The 20,065-nt window shown below is 42.9% G+C and overlaps 1 pseudogene; it reads left to right on the top strand.

Annotated features, from left to right (window-relative positions):
• The first annotated feature begins 118 nt into the window (after positions 1 to 118).
• LOC135544382 (developmentally-regulated GTP-binding protein 1-like) lies at positions 119 to 18,392 on the top strand (annotated as a pseudogene).
• The last annotated feature ends 1,673 nt before the right edge of the window (positions 18,393 to 20,065 follow it).

Here is a 20,065-nt window from a genome sequence, read left to right as displayed (position 1 = left end):
GGTTTGCCATCGAGTTTCTTTGGTTTGCCGGCTGCCTGTTAGCTTTTGCTTAGTTTGCCATTGTATGCTTGCGTGATAAAAACTCGAACAATTTAACTATTAAACGTGTTTAATCGTTATGTGATATCATCTAAGGACCAGCTACAAGATGAGTTCACTCGCCAAAATAGCAGAAATTGAGGCCGAGGTAAGTTAGCAAACGGTAGCGAATGCTAGCTGACGTTAGTTGTGATTCACGTTTTAGCTTGGCCACTTGACTAACGTTAAGGGAGCAAGCAACTATAGTTGTTGGCTAAAGTTAACTTGGCCAATTGAGGATGTAACGTTACAATGGATCCCCCCATAACATAATATGATGGCGGACACCGAGTCTGCGCATGGCTGGATGTTATTTTGCTAAGAATTCTCAACTCTGCGTTAGTCTATGCTTTTAACGTAGTTGGCTACAGTAGTTAACTTTGGCTGGCTATGTGTTATTATTGGCAGGGTAACTAGCTGTCTGAAGATACTAACCTTACCTTTACGCCACAGATGGAACAGTGAGCCAGATGTTTCACCGGATGTGTAAATCCAAAGCATTTGGTTGGCGTTTCCACTCACCACCAAATATGGTGACGAGAGGAAGTCCAGCTGTGGCCGGCAGTGGGAGAAGATAGATTTTGACCGAAATTCTGCTCATTTTCTCATCGATGAAACATTTGATCTCAATACAGTTTCCTGTTCCCAAACCCGTAAACTGCTATGGACAAAGTAGACTTTACCCTTTGCCATAGTTTTAATTTTTTGTTTCTTTTTGGACTGCAAGGGCAAATTTGAGTTATGTATGAGTCATTCCATGTCATTTCAGCAAGCCATGACACCCACCATCTCAGATTGTTCTGAAATTGTTTGTTAAGTTAGAAACATAAGATTAGCGTTTGTGAAACGTAATTTTGTTCATTTAATTTGATCTGAGAAATTAAGAAAATTGATTTCACCCAAATTGGCCCTTTTAATGTATAGGATTCACATAATATTCCACAAATTTAGTACCCAACATCCGATTAAATCCAAACTTATTCCTACCATTGAGTAAGACATGAGGAATCCAATAAAATGGTCAAAGGCCAGCTCCAGAACCCCCACCCGCCAATACCATCCCATCAACCAGTATACAGAATCGGTTTTCTATGTCTAACAACTGGTATGGAGATGCGGCTTGGAGTATTGCCTCTTCGTCCTTTGTAATGTATTTCATGTGAATCTGATGATCTTTAGTCCCCCTGTTTAGATAAATTAGCCATTGAAGTCGTTTTGCATTATTTACCATGAATTCATGTTAAAGTACCATGTTTTACCTGCTTGATGCCGCTTTTCCTGCTACTGTCGCCACAACCTTCTATTAATATTTCTTGTCTTGTGTTTATTTAAGGGATCACAACATTTTCTTTGCAACTTTGTGTAGAAAACTATTATATTTTGCTCCTGATGAAAATAAATGTGGTGGTCAACCCAACTCTCCTTGAAAAGTCCAACAAATAGCAGCTCTCTGAGAGGGCTATCTGTATGGTGCAATTCTCATATGAAGACTTTTCCTACAAACCCAAAAATTTGATGGAGAAATGGGATAGTGACTACAATCTTGTCACAACCCTAATAAAATAATACAATTATAAACCTTTGCATTGTAGTCATGTTTTTCAATACAATTATTAGAAAACATCTATATGTGTTTGGTGACCTTTTTATAATTTTATTGGATTCCTCATGTCTTACTAATTGTTAGGAAGAATTATGGCCCAAATCAGATGCTGGGTACTATATTTATTGAAGATTATATGAAACCTATTATGGCAAATTTTAGCGCAATCAATTAGCTTAATATTTTAAAAAAAATAATGTTTCAGGAATGCTAATCTTATCGGAGACAGTGTGTGTCAATCCTATTTATTTTTTATTTGTTTTAATTGGAATGACTCACATGCTAGAACATGCCAATAGGATCTCGCTAGCTTGCACTTGGCTGTGCCCACCTTGCTTGTTCTGGAAATGACAGTCTGTCTTTGGTTAGGTATAAAAAATCTTTGGTTACTTGTTTACACTGACCTGTGTCATGTAAAAATCTTCCCAGCCTGAAATTGTTCCCAATCGTTCTGATTGTAACGTTGTTGTAAAAATGTTCACAGTGTGAAATAATTTCACACACGTCTGTGTGGATGGCTAAACTGGTGCAGATGTTTCTCTCTGATTTAGCTACCATAATTAGCTGTAAACTGGTCAAGATGGCTTGTTCTCAGAGGTGTGCCGTTTTAACTTGTATGTATAGCTAACTAACAAACAAGCACTGTCAATCGAAACCGTAGCTCCCAAATCTTTGAAATCTATTTTTAAAAATATACACTGCTCAAAAAAATAAAGGGAACACTTAAACAACACAATGTAACTCCAAACTGTCCACTTAGGAAGCAACACTGATTGACAATAAATGTCACATGCTGTTGTGCAAATGGAATAGACAACAGGTGGAAATTATAGGCAATGAGCAAGACACCCCCAATAAAGGAGTGGTTCTGCAGGTGGGGACCACAGACCACTTCTCAGTTCCTATGCTTCCTGGCTGATGCTTTGGTCACTTTTGAATGCTGGCGGTGCTTTCACTCTAGTGGTAGCATGAGACGGAGTCTACAACCCACACAAGTGGCTCAGGTAGTGCAGCTCATCCAGGATGGCACATCAATGCGAGCTGTGGCAAGAAGGTTTGCTGTGTCTGTCAGCGTGGTGTCCAGAGCATGGAGGCGCTACCAGGAGACAGGCCAGTACATCAGGAGACATGGAGGAGGCCGTAGGAGGGCAACAACCCAGCAGCAGGACTGCTACCTCCGCCTTTGTGCAAGGAAGAGCACTGCCAGAGCCCTGCAAAATGACCTCCAGCAGGCCACAAATGTGCATGTCTGCTCAAACGGTCAGAAACAGACTCCATTAGGGTGGTATGAGGGCCCGACGTCCACAGGTGGGGGTTGTGCTTACAGCCCAACACCGTGCAGGACGTTTGGCATTTGCCAGAGAACACCAAGATTGGCAAATTCGCCACTGGCGCCCTGTGCTCTTCACAGATGAAAGCAGGTTGACACTGAGCACATGTGACAGACGTGACAGTCTGGAGACGCCGTGGAGAATGTTCTGCTGCCTGCAACATCCTCCAGCATGACCGGTTTGGCGGTGGGTCAGTCATGGTGTGGGGTGGCATTTCTTTGGGGGGCCGCACAGCCCTCCATGTGCTCGCCAGAGGTAGCCTGACTGCCATTTGGTACCGAGATGAGATCCTCAGACCCCTTGTGAGACCATATGCTGGTGCAGTTGGCCCTGGGTTCCTCCTAATGCAAGACAATGCTCGACCTCATGTGGCTGGAGTGTGTCAGCAGTTCCTGCAAAAGGAAGGCATTGATGCTATGGACTGGCCCGCCGGTTCACCAGACCATAATCCAATTGAGCACATCTGGGACATCATGTCTCGCTCCATCCACCAACGCCACGTTGCACCACAGACTGTCCAGGAGTTGGCGGATGCTTTAGTCCAGCTCTGGGAGGAGATCCCTCAGGAGACCATCCGCCACCTCATCAGGAGCATGCCCAGGCGTTGTAGGGAGATCATACAGATACGTGGAGTTCATCAATTTGATTTCCAATGATCATTTTTGTGTGATTTTGTTGTCAGCACATTCAACTATGTAAAGAAACAAGTATTTAATAAGAATATTTAATTCATTCAGATCTAGGATGTGTTATTTTAGTGTTCCCTTTATTTTTTTGAGCAGTGTATAAATATATATATATATTTATAAAAATAATAAAATCTTACAAAATTTAAATGTAATTTTTTTTTTTTTTTTTTTTTAAATCTCTCCTCAAATCAACCCTCAGCACTTTGACGAGCGAGTCTGGGTATTTATATGCTGACCTCACGCTTCACAAGCTTCTGATTGGTCAGAGTCAATACTCCTGGCCACCATTGATTGACAGATGTGTGAAGCAAATGCGCGTGCCCACAGAACAGTTGTTCTATGTTGAGGGACGATGTGAGAGAAACAAGCTCAGCCATCCACATAAAGAGATGCGCGTGCAATTATCGAAGGGGGGAAATGTTCACCCTGGGAGACATTTTACAGCATGACTATTTCATGCTGGGAAGATTTTTACATGACAATCTGCACTGGGGTCGGAACGCAATCATGGTTACATTATTTGTGTGGTCAAGATATGGGTTGGAAAATGTACCTCAATGCAGGGATAGGACATGCCACTGTACTGCAAATTTCTTTCAATCTATTCAAAGTTTATTGGTCACGTACACAGATTTGAAGATGTTGCAGGTGCAGCAAAATGCTTGTGTTTCTAGCTCCAACAGTGCAGTGATACGCACATAATCCAAGAATGAGCAATGTCAGAGTCCAGAACATAAATAGATATACACTGAGTGTACAAAACATTAGCAACACCCCTTTTGTCCTCAGAACAGCCCCAATTCGTGATGGCATGGACACTGCAAGGTGTCAAAAGCGTTCCACAGGGATGCGGGCCCATGTTGACTCCAATGCTTCCCATGGTTGTGTCAAGTTGGCTGGATGTCCTTTGGGTGGTGGACCATTCTTGATACACACATGAAACTGTTGAGCGTAAAAACCCAGCAGCGTTGCAGTTCTTGAAACACTCAAACCGGTGTGCCTGGCACCTACAGTACTACCATACCCCATTCAAAGGCACTTTAATCTTGTGTCTTGACCATTCACCCTCTAAATGGCACACATACACATGTCTCAATGCTTGAAAATCCTTATTTAACCTGTCTCCTCCCCTTCATCTGCACTGATTGAAGTGGATTTCACAGGTGACATCAATAAGGGATCATAGCTTTCTCCTGATCAGTCTGTCATGGAAATAAAGGTGTTTGGAATGTTTTGTATACCGGCCAGTTTATTACCCCACTGTGGAGTGGCAGGTAGCCTAGTGGTTAGAGCACTGGACGAGTAACTGAAAGGTTGCAAGATCAAATCCCCAAGCTGACAAGGTAAAAAACTGTTGTTCTGCCCCTGAACAAGGCAGTTAACCCACTGTTCCTGGGCTGTCATTGAAAATAAGAATTTGTCCTTCACTGATTTGCCTAGTTAAATAAAGGTAAAAAATATAGATCATATGGATCATGTGGCTTGTTATCTGAAGCAGGCAGAATCAGCAAAACGAGTGACCTAAGCAACTTTGTGTTATGATCGTCAGTGCCAAGCTCACCAGATCCAGTATCTCAGAAATGGATGAGAGGTCGAAGGAGAATGGCAAAAATCATGCAAGCGAACAGGCGGCCACAAACAGACAAATAACAGCTTAGTACAATAGTGGTGTACAGAACAGCATCTCGGAACGCACAACTCATTGATCCTTGTCACGGATGGGCTATTGCAGCAGATGACCACACAAGGTTCCACTCCTATCAGCTAGCGGCTCCAGTGGGCACGTGATCACCAATACTGGACAATTGAGAAGTGGAAAAACATTGCCTGGAACATGACAGTAAGTTTTGTTTACTTGAGTGGCCTGCACAGTCCCCAGACCTCAACCCAATAAAACATATTTGAGATGAGATGGAACCGGCTGATCGCAGCATGAATGTACCGCCGTCCAATCTGCAGCAACTGCGTGATGCCATTGCGTCAGCATGGACCAACATCCCGGTGGAATGTTTCCGACACTTTGTGGAATACCCTGAATAATTCAGTTTGTTCTGGAGGCAAGGGGATCGTATGTACAGTGGGGCAAAAAAGTATTTACTCAGCCATCAATTGTGCAAGTTCTCCCACTTAAAAAGATGAGAGAGGCCTGTAATTTTTATCATAGGGGCACTTCAACTATGACAGACAAAATGAGGGGAAAAAATCCAGAAAATCACATTGTAGGATTTTTTATGAATTTATTTGCAAATTATGATGGAAAATATGTATTTGGTCAATAACAAAAGTTTATCTCAATACTTTATTATATACCCTTTGTTGGCAATGACAGAGGTCAAACGTTTTCTGTAAGTCTTCACAAGGTTTTCGCACACTGTTGCTGGTATTTTGGCCCATTCCTCCATGCAGATCTCCTCTAGAGTAGTGATGTTTTGGGGCTGTTGCTGGGCAACACGGACTTTCAACTCCCTCCAAAGATTTTCTATGAGGTTGAGATCTGGAGCCTGGCTTGGCCAGTCCAGGACCTTGAAATCCTTCTTACGAAGCCACTCCTTCCTTGTCCGGGCGGTGTGTTTGGGATCATTGTCATGCTGAAAAACCCAGCCACGTTTCATCTTCAAGGTACTAAACGATATCATAACCGCCATCGATAAAAGACAGTACTGTGCAGCTGTCTTCATCAACCTGGCCAAGGCTTTCGACTCTGTCAATCACCATATTCTTATCGGCAGACTCAAGTAGCCTTGGTTTTTCAAATGACTGCCTTGCCTGGTTCACCAACTACTTTGCAGACAGAGTTCAGTGTGTCAAATCGGAGGGCATGCTGTCCGGTCCTCTGGCAGTCTCTATGGGGGTGCCACAGGGTTCAATTCTCAGGCCGACTCTTTTCTCTGTATATATCAATGATGTTGCTCTTGCTGCGGGCGATTCCCTGATCCACCTCTATGCAGACGACACCATTCTGTATACTTCCGGCCCATCCTTGGACACTGTGCTATCTAACCTCCAAACGAGCTTCAATGCCATACAACACTCCTTCCGTGGCCTCCAACTGCTCTTAAACGCTAGTAAAACCAAATGCATGTTTTTCAACCGTTCGCTACCTGCACCCGCACGCCCAACTAGCATCACCACCCTGGATGGTTTCCGACCTAGAATATGTGGACATCTATAAGTACCTAGGTGTCTGGCTAGACTGTAAACTCTCCTTCCAGACTCATATCAAACATCTCCAATCTAAAATCAAATCTAGAGTCGGCTTTCTATTCCGCAACAAAGCCTCCTTCACTCACGCCGCCAAACTTACCCAAGTAAAACTGACTATCCTACCGATCCTCGACTTCGGCGATGTCATCTACAGAATAGCTTCCAATACTCTACTCAGCAAACTGGATGCAGTTTCACAGTGCCATCTGTTTTGTTACTAAAGCACCTTATACCACCCACCACTGCGACCTGTATGCTCTAGTCGGCTGGCCCTTGCTACATATTCGTCGCCACACCCACTGGCTCCAGGTCATCTACAAGTCCATGCTAGGTAAAGCTCCGCCTTATCTCAGTTCACTGGTCACGATGGCAACACCCACCCGTAGCACGCGCTCCAGCAGGTGTATCTCACTGATCATCCCTAAAGCCAACACCTCATTTGGCCGCCTTTCGTTCCAGTTCTCTGCTGCCTGTGACTGGAATGAATTGCAAAAATCGCTGAAGTTGGAGACTTTTATCTCCCTCACCAACTTTAAACATCTGCTATCTGAGCAGCTAACCGGTCGCTGCAGCTGTACATAGTCTATCGGTAAATAGCCCACCCAATTTACCTACCTCATCCCCATACTGTTTATATTTATTTACTTTTCTGCTCTTTTGCACACCAGTATCTCTACCTGTACATGACCATCTTATCATTTATCACTTCAGTGTTAATCTGCAAAATTGTAATTATTCGCCTACCTCCTCATGCCTTTTGCACACAATGTATATAGACTCTTTTTTTTCTTTTTTTTCTACTGTATTATTGACTTGTTAATTGTTTACTCCATGTGTAACTCTATGTTGTCTGTTCACACTGCTATGCTTTATCTTGGCCAGGTCACAGTTGTAAATGATTTAGATGCACTATTGTAAAGTGGCTGTTCCACTGGATGTCAGAAGGTGAATTCACCAATTTGTAAGTCGCTCTGGATAAGAGCGTCTGCTAAATGACTTAAATGTAAATGTAAATGTAAATGAGAACTTGTTCTCAACTAGCCTACCTGGTTAAATAAAGGTAAAATAAATCAAAAATGCCCTTGCTGATGGAAGGAGGTTTTCACTCAAAATCTCACGATACATGGCCCCATTCATTCTTTCCTTTACACGGATCAGTCGTCCTGGTCCCTTTGCAGAGGAACAGCCCCAAAGCATGATGTTTCCGCCCCCATGCTTCACAGTAGGTATGGTGTTCTTTGGATGCAACTTAGCATTCTTTGTCCTCCAAACACGACGAGTTGTGTTTTTACCAAAAAGTTATATTTTGGTTTCATCTGACCATATGACATTCTCCCAATCTTCTTCTGGATCAGCCAAATGCTTTCTAGAAAACTTTAGACAGGCCTGTACATGTACTGGCTTAAGCAGGGGGACATGTCTGGCACTGCAGGATTTGAGTCCCTGGCGGCGTAGTGCGTTACTGATGGTAGGCTTTGTTACTTTGGTCCCAGCTCTCTGCAGGTCATTCACTAGGTCCCCCCGTGTGGTTCTGGGATTTTTGCTCACAGTTCTTGTGATCAATTTGATCCCACGGGGTGAGATCTTGCGTGGAGCCCCAGATCGTGGGAGATTATCAGTGGTCTTGTATGTCTTCCATTTCCTAATAATTGCTCCCACAGTTGATTTCTTCAAACCAAGCTGCTTACCTATTGCAGATGCAGTCTTCCCAGCCTGGTGCAGGTCTACAATTTTGTTTCTGGTGTCCTTTGACAGCTCTTTGGTCTTGGCCATAGTGGAGTTTGGAGTGTGACTGTTTGAGATTGTGGACAGGTGTCTTTTATACTGATAACAAGTTCAAACAGGTGCCATTAATACAGGTAACAAGTGGAGGACAGAAGAGCCTCTTAAAGAAGAAGTTACAGGTCTGTGAGAGCCAGAAATCTTGCTTGTTTGTAGGTGGCCAAATACTTATTTTCCACCATAATTTGCAAATAAATTCATTAAAAATCCTACAATGTGATTTTCTGGAGAAAGAAAATTCATTTTGTCTGTCATAGTTGAAGTATACCTATGATGAAAATTACAGGCCTCTCTCATCTTTTTAAGTGGGAGAACTTGCACAATTGGTGGCTGACTAAATACTTTTTTGCCCCACTGTATATGAATATAAAAGGCATGTTTTTAGCACCCGAGTGGCGCAGCGATCTAAGGCCGCTCCTAGTGGTATCTGGCTAGTATCAGTGATTAAGGTTCAGGGCAGGGTACTGGGCGGATGCCAGCTAATGGTGACTGTTTAACAGTCTGATGGGCTTGGAGATAGAAGCTGTTTATCAGTCTCTCTGTCCCATTTTTGATGCACTGTCGCCGCCTTCTAGATGGTAGCGGTGTGAACAGGCCGTGGCTCGGGTGGCTGAGGTCTTTGATGATCTTTTTTTCTTCTTCCTGTGACACCGGGTTGTGTAGATGTTCTGGGGGTCAAGCAGTGTGACCCAGTGATGAGATGGACTGATTGCACCACTCTTTGGAGAGCCCTGTGGTTGTGTAAGGTTCTGTATTTATTTTCTTAGTCAACCTTGTGTTCTGTTTCATTGTGTCCTTGAACATAGCCCTGTCTTTCATTTTTGTTCATTGATTTCACCTGTGTTTGTTACTCACCTGGTCTCTTCAGCTCCTTATTTAGTTCAGTTCATTCTGTTTATGCCTTTTGTTCTTTTTGACTCTACTAAGCCTTTTCCTAGCTCGTTTGTGAGAACCAGTTATAGCCTTCAGTCCTAGTTTTGATTCACCTGCCTGTTTTTGACCATTGCCTGCCTGTGACCACGATTCCTACTTTCTGCGAAGGCGAAATAAACACCTGCCGCCCTCTGCCTGTGAATCTATACCTTTTTCTCCCTATTCATTACAATTTGCCTCATGCAGCGCAACACATCTCCTTCACATAGAGCTGATCAGGCTGATGTGGCCTGTGGAATGTTGTCCCACTCAACTTCAATGGCTGTGCGAAGTTTGTGGATATTGGCCGGAACTGGAACACGCTGTTGTGCAGAGCATCCCAAAACTTGCTCATTGCGTGACATGTCTGGTAATTATGCCGGCCATGGAAGAACTGGGACATTTTTAGCTTCCAGAAACTGTGTACAGATCCTTGCAAAATGGGGCCATGCATTTTTTAAACCTTTTATTTAACTAGGCAAGTCAGTTAAGAACAAATTCTTATTTTCAATGACAGCCTGGGCCTTGTTCAGGGGCAGAACGACAGATTTGTACCGTGTCAGCTCGGGGATTTGAACTTGCAACCTTTCGGTTACTTGCCCAACGCTCTAACCACTGGGCTCCCCTGCCGCCCAGCATTATCATGCTGAAACATGAGGTGATGGTGGTGGATGAATGGCACGACAATAGACCTCAGGATCTCGTCACACTATCTCTGTGTATTCAAATTGCCATCGATAAAATGCAATTGTGTTTGTTGTCCGTAGCCTATGCATGCCCATACCATAACCCCACTGCAACCATGTGGCACTCTGTTCACAGTGTTGACATTAGCAAACCGCTCGTCCACACACGACACCATCTGCCTGGTACAGTTGAAACTGGGATTAATCCGTGAAGAGCACACTTCTCCAGCGTGCCAGTGGCTATAGGAGGTGAGCATTTGCACACTGAAGTTGGTTACGATGCTGAACTGCAGTCAGGTCAAGAACATGGTGAGGACGATGAGCAAGCAGATGAGCTTCCCTGAGACGGTTTCTAACAGCTTGTGCAGAAATGATTTGGTTGTGCAAACCCATAGTTTCATAAGCTGTCCAGGTGGCTGGTCTCAGACAATCCTGCCGGTGAAACAGCCGGATGTTGACGTCCTGGGCTGGCGTAGTTCCACGTGGTCTACAGTTGTGAGTCCAGTTGGACTTACTAACGAGTTCTCTAAAATGAAGTTGGAGGTGGCTTATAGTAAAGAAATTAACATTAAATTCTCTGGCAAAAGCTCTCGTGGACATTCCTGCAGTCATTCTGCCAATTGCATGCTCCCTCAATTTAAGACATCTGTGGGTTGTGTGACACAACTTCACATTTTAGAGTGGTCTATTTAATCAGCTTCTTGATATGCCATACAGGTGGATGGATTATCGTGGCAAATGAGAAATGCTCACTAACAGGGATGTAAACAAATTTGTGCACAAAATTTGAGAGAAATAAGCTTTTTCTGCAAATGGAACATTTCTGGGATCTTTTATTTCAGCTCATTAAACATGGGACAAACACTTTAAATGTTGCCATTATATTTTTGTTCGGTATAATTTGGCAATAAATCTCATGAATGCAATTATTTATGTCAGATAAACAAAGAAAATGGTTAAACACTTCATTGTGAGGCTAAATATAGGGGCTGGAGAATGCATCTAAGTTAAAGTCAGATAAATGAAATACTGTAAAACTATTTGGTGGAATGTGCATTGTGGGTGCCCGAACGGGCAAGTGAAATGTTGTCTTGAAGACTACATACATTATTTGTACCTGTGCATTTGCGGGGCACAACAAAAAAGAAACCAAGCCAAACATCTCAGTTCTTCTCCCTAAATTCCCTTTCCCTTATAATTGGTTAGCCTTTAACTCCCCTAAACATAGCCAGGTTCCACACGGAAAATATGCAATAACATTTGTTTGATAAAGACAGAGCGTGTTTCCATCAGAATCATTAAGCCTAGGCCTACTCACCAAACAGATGTAGTGACCATAACTCATCACCTTGCAAGTGTTCAATGAAAATTCAAAAGAACAGGTAGAATAAACTACATTGAACGTATGTATGGCGAAAAGAAAACAGAATTTGTTTTGTAATCCTGAAAAAATTGTCTTTGTCAAATTGAGCCCCGTTTCAAATGAGAACTTTTTTTAAATAACTTCCTTTCGCCAGATGCGCATCACTTCGCAGTGGCAACTTTTTTAATTTGAAAAAATATTCTGTTATATTTTATTCTGTTATATTACATATGTGTTTACTATAAAATAGGTGTCTTGACTGTAAGGGCTCTGGAAATAAGAGTGTCTTGTCTGCTAAATTAAATAAGCAAGGCTACGCCATTACCAAAGCAGGGTAGTCTAGTGGTTAGAGCGTTGGACAAGGTACAAATCTGTCATTCTGCCCCTGAACAGGCAGTTATCCCACTGTTCCTAGGCCGTCATTGAAAATAAGAATGTGTTCTTAACTGACTTGCCTTAGTTAAATAAAGGTAAAATAAATATTTTTAAATCAGATCAAATTGTATTGGTCGCATACACATATTTGGCAGGTTATTGCGGTTGAAGCGAAATGCTTGTGTTCCATGCTCCAACAGTGCAGTAATATCTAACAATACACAGCAATACACATGACTCTAAAAAGTAAAAGAATGGAATTAAGAAAAATAAATATTAGGACGAAAGCGCCACTGCATAGGTTCCTGCCTTTTTGAAGATTGTGTTCCACGATTACAAAAAACCTAGTTGATATTATGGTTTCAATAAATTAATCTTAAATGGCACTTGTTTTTATATTGACTGAATATACACACTCCAGCCACGTGAGGACACACTCCAGCCACATGAGGTCTAGCATTGTCTTGCATTAGGAGGAACCCAGGGCCAACCACACCAGCATATGGTCTCACAAGGAGTCTGGGGATCTCATCTCGGTACCTAATGGCAGTCAGGCTACCTCTGGCGAGCACATGGAAGGCTGTGCGGCCACCCAAAGAAATGCCACCCCACACCATAACTGACCCACCGCCAAACCGGTCATGCTGGAGGATGTTGCAGGCAGCAGAACGTTCTCCACGGCATCTCCAGACTATCACGTCTGTCACATGTGCTCAGTGTGAACCTGCTTTCATCTGTGACGAGCACAGGGTGCCAGTGGTGAATTTGCCAATCTTGGTGTTCTCTGGAAAATGCCAAACGTCCTGCACGGTGTTGGGCTGTAAGCACAACCCCCACCTGTGGACGTCGGGCCCTCATACCACCCTCATGGAGTCTGTTTCTGATCGTTTGAACAGACACATGCACATGTGTGGCCTGCTGGAGGTCATTTTGCAGGGCTCTGGCAGTGCTCCTCCTGCTCCTCCTTGCACAAAGGTGGAGGTAGCGGTCCTGCTGCTGGGTTGTTGCCCTCCTACGGCCTCCTCCACGTCTCCTGATGGACTGGCCCGTCTCCTGGTAGCACCTCCATGCTCTGGACACTACGCTGACAGACACAGCAAACCACCTTGCCACAGCTCGCATTGATGTGCCATCCTGGATGAGCTGCACTACCTGAGCCACTTGTGTGGGTTGTAGACTCGGTCTCATGCTACCACTAGAGTGAAAGCACCGCCCGCATTCAAAAGTGACCAAAACATCAGCCAGGAAGCATAGGAACTGAGAAGTGGTCTGTGGTCACCACCTGCAGAACCACTCCTTTATTGGGGGTGTCTTGCTAATTGCCTATAATTTCCACCTGTTGTCTATTCCATTTGCACAACAGCATGTGACATATATTGTCAATCAGTGTTGCTTCCTAAGTGGACAGTTTGATTTCACAGAAGTGTGATTGACTTGGAATTACATTGTGTTGTTTAAGTGTTCCCTTTATTTTTTTGAGCAGTGTATTCTTTTTACATACACTTAGGTTAGAGTCATTATAACTCATTTTTCAACCGCTCCGCAACTTTCTTGTTAACAAACTATGGTTTTGGCAAGTCGGTTAGGACATCTACTTTGTGCATGACACAAGTAATTTTTCCAACAGTTGTTTACAGACAGATCATTTAATTTAGAATTCACTGTATCACAATTCCAGTGGGTCAGAAGTTTACATATACTAAGTTGGCTGTGCCTTTTAAACAGCATGGAAAATTGCAGAAAATGTCATGGCTTTAGAAGCTTCTGATTGGCTAATTGACATAATTTGAGTCAATTGGAGGTGTACCTGTGGATGTATTTCAAGGCCTACCTTCAAATTCAGTGCCTCTTTGCTTGACATCATGGGAAAATCAAAAGAAATCTGCCAAGACCTCAGAAAAAAAATTGTAGACATGTAGACAATTGTAGTCTGGTTCATCCTTGGGAGCAATTTCCATATGCCTGAAGGTACCAGGTTGATCTGTACAAACAATAGTACGCAAGTATAAACACTGTGGGACCACGCAGCCGTCATGCTGCTCAGGAAGGAGACACGTTCTGTCTCCTAGTGATGAACGTACTTTGGTGCGAAAAGTGCAAATAAATCCCAAAACAACAGCAAAGGACCTTGTGAAGATGCTGAAGGAAACCGGTACTAAAGTATCTATATCAACAGTAAAACAAGTCCTATATCAACATAACCTGAAAGGCCGCTCAGCAAGGAAGAAGCCACTGCTCCAAAACCACTATTTAAAAAAAGCAAGACTACGTTTTTTTTGTAGAAATGTCCTCTGGTCTGATGAAACAAAAATATAACTTTTTGGCCATAATGACCATTGTTATGTTTGGAGGAAAAAGGGGGAGGCTTGCAAGCCGAAGAACACTATCCCAACCATGAAGCACGGGGGTGGAAGCATCATGTTGTGGGGATGCTTTGCTGCAGGAGGGACTGGTGCACTTCACAAAATTGATGGCATCATGAAGAAGAAAAATTATGTGGATATATTGAAGCAACATCTCAAGACATCAGTCCGGAAGTTAAAACTTGGTCGCAAATGGGTCTTCCAAATGTACAATGACCCCAAGCATACTTCCAAAGTTGTGGCAAAATGGCTTAAGGAGAACACGGTCAAGCTATTGGAGTGGCCATCACAAAGCCCTGACCTCAATCATTTAGAAAATTTGTGGGCAGAACTGAAAAAGCATGTGCGAGCAAGGAGGCCTACAAACCTGACTCAGTTACACCGGCTCTGTCAGGAGAAATGGGCCAAAATTCACCCAACTTATTGTGGGAAGCTTGTGGAAGACTATCTGAAACGTTTGACCCAAGTTAAACAATTTAAAGGCAATACTACCAAATACTAATTGAGTGTGTAAACTTCTGACCACTGGGAATGTGATGAAAGAAATAAAAGCTGAAATAAAATCACTCTACTATTATTCTGACATTTCACATTCTTAAAATAAAGTGGTGATCCTAACTGATCTAAGACAGGGAATTTTAACTAGGATTAAATGTCAGGAATTGTGAAAAACTGAGTTTAAATGTATTTGGCTAAGGTGCATGCAAACTTCCGACTTCAACTGTATGCATCCCAGAGTCGTCTCTTCTCTTTTGACATTGAGACTGGTGTTTTGCGGGTACTCTTGAAGCTGCCAGTTGAGGACTTGTGAGGCGTATGTTTCTCAAACTAGACACTCGAATGTACTTGTCCTCTTGCTCAGTTGTGCACCGAGTAGTACACAGCGTGGTACGAGATCTTCAGCTTCTTGGCAATTTCTCGCATGGAAGTTCTTTGTTTCTGGCCATTTTGAGCCTGTAATCAAACCCACAAATGCTGATGCTCCAGATACTCAACTAGTCTAAAGAAGGCCAGTTTTATTGCTTCTTTAATCAGAACAAGAGTTTTCAGCTGTGCTAACATAATTGCAAAAGTGTTTTCTAATGATCAATTATCCTTTTAAAATTATAAACTTGGATTAGCTAACACAACGTGCCATTGGAACACAGGAGTGATGGTTGCTGATAATGGGCCCCTGTACGCCTATGTAGATATTCCATTTAAAAAATCCGCCGTTTCCAGCTAGAATAGTCATTTACAACATTAACAATGTCTACACTGTATTTCTGATACATTTTTTGTCCATTACAATAACATAAAATGCATTTACTTTTCTTTCAAAAACAAGGACATTTCAAAGTGACCCCAAACATTTGAACGGTTGTGTGTTTGTGTGTGTATCGCGCCGGCACCACGGTGTCTTTATGCAACCATGATTACGTTCCGACCTCAGTGCAGCTCAGTATAAACAAGTGTAATGGTAGTGTTGGTGTCATGATGACAATATGTTTTCTTTATTAGTGATCAGTCGAAATCCAGCCACCACACAACTTGGCTCTGAACAAGTAGGCCTAGCTAATATTCTAGTTCCGATTGTTGTATTGTGTAGAAAGTGAATGGATTAAAGCATCCTCTCTGTGTTGGGTAGATGGCTCGGACTCAGAAGAACAAAGCCACATCTAACCACTTGGGGCTGCTCAAAGCTCGCCTGGCCAAGATGAGGAGAGAACTTATCACACCAAAGGGAGGCAGTGGAGGAGGCACAGGGGAAGGTGAGTCCTGACTCCTGATCATCGTTCACTTTTAGAATGTGTCCCTTTGCTACACAACAGTGCAGTGGAGATGTAGCAAGTTGAGATTTACAAGCTCATGTCACATTGTAATGAATACTGATGTGTCACTCTGTTGTATAGGCTTTGATGTGGCAAAAACAGGTGACGCCCGTATCGGGTTTGTAGGCTTCCCCTCAGTGGGCAAGTCTACTTTAATAAGTAACCTGGCAGGGGTGTACTCAGAGGTGGCGGCCTATGAGTTTGCCACCCTCACCACAGTACCAGGAGTGATCCGCTACAAGGGTGCCAAAATACAGGTACTTTACATGCGTCTTGTACCTTTCACACGGCACCTTAAGGCCAACAGAGGCCAATCTGTAACAATTGTGTTTATTTTTCTATTTAAGATGTTTTAGTATTAGGATGTGTATTCTACTTTTGTGTCTCCAAGCTCCTGGATCTTCCAGGTATCATCGAGGGGGCCAAAGATGGCAAGGGCAGAGGACGACAGGTCATCGCAGGTGATAACCATCAGTGAAGCATCTGAACCATACACAAACTACATGTGATAGTTTAGAGCACGTATGTGCCACACTCACATACCTTGAAGGTAGTTTGTAACTGTGGTCTTTCTCTTCCCAGTGGCTCAGACCTGCAACCTGATCCTCATAGTGTTGGATGTTCTGAAAGCCTCTGGGCCACAAGAAGCTGATTGAACACCAGCTGGAGGGCTTCGGAATCCGTCTCAACAAGCAGCCGCCCAACATCGGCTTCAAGAAGGACAAAGGAGGCATCAACTTCACCGTCACAGTACGTTTGTTTAACACAAAGGTTTCACGTCCAGCTCAATCTGTCCCCATTTCTCTCTGTGTCTCTGTCTCTTTTTAGAGCTAGCTTACTCTGGTGTTATTCCTGTCTCTCCTTCTCTCCAGTGTCCACAGAGTGAGCTGGACGGTGACGCAGTGAAGAGCATCCTGGCTGAGTACAAGATCCACAACGCTGACATCACCCTGCGCAGCGACTCCACTGCCGATGACCTCATCGACGTGGTGGAGGGAAACCGGTAAGCAGCTGAGCACTTCTACAAACTCAGGGATGTAATCTTACTGATTAAGCAGGAATTAATGTTTTTCTGACATAATCCTCCATTCTTCTAGAATTGGGTCTGACCTATACCCCTTAGCCAAAAAGACTTCTATACCCCATTCCAAAGTATGGTCAACGTTCCCCTACAGACCTGCTGACATACATGCTCTGTTTAATCCCACCAGAGTGTACATCCCCTGTATTTATGTGCTCAACAAAATCGACCAGATCTCCATTGAAGAGCTGGACATCATCTACAAGGTACCCCACTGTGTGCCCATCTCTGCCCATTCCCGCTGGAACTTTGATGACCTACTGGAGAAGATGTAGGACTACCTGCACCTAGTGCGCATGTAAGGAGGCGCTCTCTCAACCTAACAGCCCCTAGAAGAGACATATAGGGTTATTGGAATCCATAGTACACTGCTTGGATAAATGTGTGGTTTGTGTCTAAATTAATAAATTATTTGAATGTGTTGTCCCCCAGATACACCAAACCCAAAGGCCAGCTTCCTGACTACACATCTCCAGTCGTTCTACCTACTGAACATACTGCAGTGGAGGACTTCTGTCTGAAGATTCATAAAAGCCTCCTCAAAGAATTAAAATAGTGAGTACTATACTATTAGCTAATGGCTTTTGTGCTTCTTGTTGATGTTTTGGAAAAGACTGAGGTATACCCACCCCAGTATTTAACCGATTAAAGCAACAATCCGTAAGAAATAATGTCCTTAAAACATTTAAAAATCACCAAATGCACTTAGCTGCCACTAGGTGTCCAATGATAACTGTAGAATTAACCTACAAGGGAGAGCACAGCACACAGACACATATGACACAATGTTGCACCTGCCTGGCATTTTTCTAACACTCTGTCTTCCTGTCCTTTCAGTGCTCTGCTATGGGGTTCTTCAGTGAAACACAACCCCCAGAAGGTGGGAAAAGACCATGTCATGGAAGATGAGGATGTAATCCAGCTGGTGAAAAAGTAAAAGTCTCCTGACTCTCTGCATTATGAACCCCCTCCCCCAAGCATATCCACGAGAACATCTGTCTTCGTTGTTCTCAATTTTATGTTGGAATTTTCAAACTGAAAATAAAAATGTATATGAATGTCAATGTTACATTTCCCTCCCTCATTTACACCCGTATGTGATTCATAACATCCATCGAAGAGGCCTTGAATCAAAAAATAATATCAAATAAACACCATAAAAATGACTGACCTTTTTAATATGGAGTCATCATCTTTTATTTTAGATCATTATAAAGGTCATTGGGTTTATGCCTGGAAAGATGCAGTGTTATTCATGTTGAACAAATCTGAATTAACATAACTTCATAACATTCACATTTTCCTTCATATGAAATACATCCAAATCCTGTCCAAGGGACATGGGTGTGTCCTGCTCCATCTGTCTATACTTTCACTGGAGAGACAGTTCATATGAAATACATCCAAATCCTGTCCAAGGGACATGGGTGTGTCCTGCTCCATCTGTCTATACTTTCACTGGAGAGACAGTTCATATGAAATACATCCAAATCCTGTCCAAGGGACATGGGTGTGTCCTGCTCCATCTGTCTATACTTTCACTGGAGAGACAGTTCATATGAAATACATCCAAATCCTGTCCAAGGGACATGGGTGTGTCCTGCTCCATCTGTCTATACTTTCACTGGAGAGACAGTTCATATGAAATACATCCTAAAACACAGTGGGTGTATTCTATCTCCATCTCCTCTGGAAGTCAAGCCATACCTCTTACCCAGACACCGTCTCACGGTGTCCAATACATCGGCTTTAAAGTCCTGTCGGCCACTGATTTATATAACATTGATGATACAGTCAGTCAGGCTGGCATCCAACCCCCTCTCCAGCACGGACAGTCTCTAAGGTTAATCAGTTCATTCACTCAGACGCAGTCTGGGGACATTTTACCCCAGCTGTTCAGAAACACCGATAACCCACAGTAGTGAATAGCGTTGCATCAGATCTTGAAGCACTTTGGTGTGTATGGATTATTTAATGCCGATGTGTAGCAACCCAGCTGTATGAGATTGATCAGCCATTTTGTGTCAGAAGTCGCCACGTTAGCATTTTGGGGGAGGGGAGGGGTTAGATGGATAGAATGATAGGGTCAGGTGGGAAATTTGCTCAGGACACTCAAAGTGCTGCCGTGTGTTAATGATCACAGAACGTTTCACAGGACAGGACACATCTGATCAAATTTGATTTCAAAATAGCTTTTTGTAACCTAATTTAGGCTACATGTCACGTTCTAGCATTTTATCTGAACCTATAAGCATACGATATCTGTCTATGAAGTAGGGTGGTATGGGCATGGTATAGCCTGCTCAGCAACCGGTAATTGTGAATTTTGAATTGATCACTGCCTTTTTTTAAATTTGGCCAGAGTAAAGTCATAACTGAACACCATTATTATCAAGGCATACATACATTATGACACACACCCTTATTGCTCACACAAAATATTTACTTTTTAAATTTGAAATGTTTCCACGTTTGATTATTGTTTAGTGTTTGTTTTTTTATAACAATGTGTTCACTCCACAGTAGCATTTCTAAAATGAAAGCAATCGATATATTGCTTTAACTGAATTTTTATAACAAGGGACTGAACACATCCAATGATAACAGATCTAACCAATAACACCTGCTTGATCAATGTTTTTGTGGAATTAGGGTGTATTTGCAAGAAAGTATTATTTTCAATTTGACTAATGTTCAGGTGAAGGACAAATCTGACACATAAAGGGAAACCTGGCATTTGCCCTCAACACTTCCTGCAACCACTCTAATGGCTTAAATATTACTTTA

The sequence above is a fragment of the Oncorhynchus masou genome, chromosome 8 (genome assembly GCF_036934945.1).
Source record: "Oncorhynchus masou masou isolate Uvic2021 chromosome 8, UVic_Omas_1.1, whole genome shotgun sequence".
NCBI lineage: Eukaryota > Metazoa > Chordata > Actinopteri > Salmoniformes > Salmonidae > Oncorhynchus > Oncorhynchus masou.
This window is presented reverse-complemented; position numbering and strand designations above follow the sequence as displayed.